Here is a 2,096-nt window from a genome sequence, read left to right on the forward strand (position 1 = left end):
TTTGGTTATTGGCATCTTTGAAGCTCTCACATCCTGTCACCAGGTAGTGAGAGCAGCTGCTAGGTGTGTGAGCCCAAGAACCTCTTCACTTTTTCTTGTGTGGATTCAGCCCAGGCGTCCGGGTCAATGGTCACCAAATGTGTGGTACGGACACTCACCTACAGTTCTAGACAGGCAGGGCTGTGTAGGGTTGTTTGGAGTAGCACATGTTCTCCTGATGCAGCCAGACGTCTGGCTGCATCAGGAGAACATGTGCTGAGCAAGGCAAGGGGCTGATGGCTACCCCCACGTGCCTGGGTGGAGGGTGTGTCCCTGCCCTGTAGAGTGAGTATGTGTTTGGGCTTTGTAGCCAGGTCTTGGGGATCCAATGCTGTTGGCTGTAAGGACTGGGAGGAACCACTTATTTTCAGATCCCTGTTGTGAATGGCTGGAGGGAGTGGGTGATACCACCAGCCTGATGTGGGTGGGTAAGGACCCTGATTAATGGGTGCGGCAGTGCCAAACGTCATGAAGCTGTAACTCCCCCTTGGCTGCCATAATTGAAAATAGCCTTCAGGTATATGCTCTGTTGTTCTATGCTAATGAGGGCCTGCAGTGTTGAATCAGTCAACACAGGTCTAGGCAGGAGTGAAGTGTGCTACATGTCCACGGACCCCTTATGCCGGTGCCTAGGCAAAGGGCCAGTGCCTGCCCTGTGTTCCTGGCTTAGGGGGAGTGGTAATTTTTTAAAGCTGTGAGACTGGTTTGGGTGCGGATAGTCCTGAGTTCCCAGCTTGTGGATCTTGGCATTAATGAGGGCCTACAGTGTTGAATCGGCGCACATAGGTCTAGGCAGGTGAAGGATGCTACAAGTCCATGGACCCCTTATGCCAGTGCCTAGGCACAGGGGAAGTGCCTGCCCTGAGATCCTAGCTTAGGGGGTGTGGTGATTTTTTAAAGCTGTGAGACTGGTTTGGGTGTGGATATCCCTGAGTTCTGGCTTTGGGGTGTGGCGGTTGTTGAATACTGCTGGATTGGTATCAGAGTGGGGTGGGGGATGGGTGATGGGAAAGAAGTACATCACCGCAGTGAAAATCTTGGAGGGGGAGTGGTTATTTTGACCCCACATGGTAGGTTAGATGCTTGCACTTAACTTTCACAGGTCCAGCGCTGCTTCCCACAGGCTGTGGAGGCTTGTGCAGTCTCTCCACAGTCTGGACTCTCCTGATGTGATAAAATGTATCCTGAGTACTACTGCTCGCCTCAGCTCGTATGTACCAGCTGACGCAGCCAGCCATGTGCCAGCAAGCTCATTTGACACTTCTTTACTGTTTCTGAACTGTCTCTCCTTCCCCCCTGCTGCTCAGTCCAAGTCCTCAAATTTGTCTTTGATGATCAGGGCTCCTAGATTGTCGTACTAATCGATTGACTTGTTTTTTCAGGTCCTTGTTGTAAGAGGTATGACAGTAAGCATCTGACTATTCTGCCACCTTGACCCAGACTCCTTTTTGGTAGACTTCGTCTTACTCACTTTTATGTTTTCAGTGCTTAGCACAATGCGTGGAAGAAAGTGGCTGCTCTCAGAATGTTATTTGAATGAATGAATGAACTAATGAACATGTGTTAACTTATCTCTCTTTTCGCACACTTCTCTCTTTGTTCAACAAAATAATCGAGGCAAAAGATACAAACAAAGTTTAAATAAGTGTTGCCATCAAGCCAATTCCAACCCATAGCAAGACTATAGGACAGAGTAGAACCACCCCATAGGGTTTCCAAGGAGTGCCTGGTGGATTTGAATTGCTGACCTTTTGGTTACCACCCATAGCTCTTAACCACTACACCACCAGGGTTTCCAAACAAAGCTTAGCGCATAGTAATTGCTCAATAAATGTGGTTAGTCTATTAGTACTTAATCCTACTATACCACTGCCCACAATCTGGCTTGCTGAGAGCCCAGTGTGTGTTTTGGAGGAGGGAGAGCTCCCTGGGGGCAGAGCTGAGTCTGCTTTCCAGGTGAACTCCCAGCTCAGTCCAGAGGAGGTACCTGATTCATGTGCATCCAATCAAATTGATTGAGTTTTTAAAGCCATCTGATGTAGGTTCGGGGATGTAGG

This window comes from Elephas maximus, chromosome 26 (assembly GCF_024166365.1).
Source record: "Elephas maximus indicus isolate mEleMax1 chromosome 26, mEleMax1 primary haplotype, whole genome shotgun sequence".
Lineage (NCBI taxonomy): Eukaryota > Metazoa > Chordata > Mammalia > Proboscidea > Elephantidae > Elephas > Elephas maximus.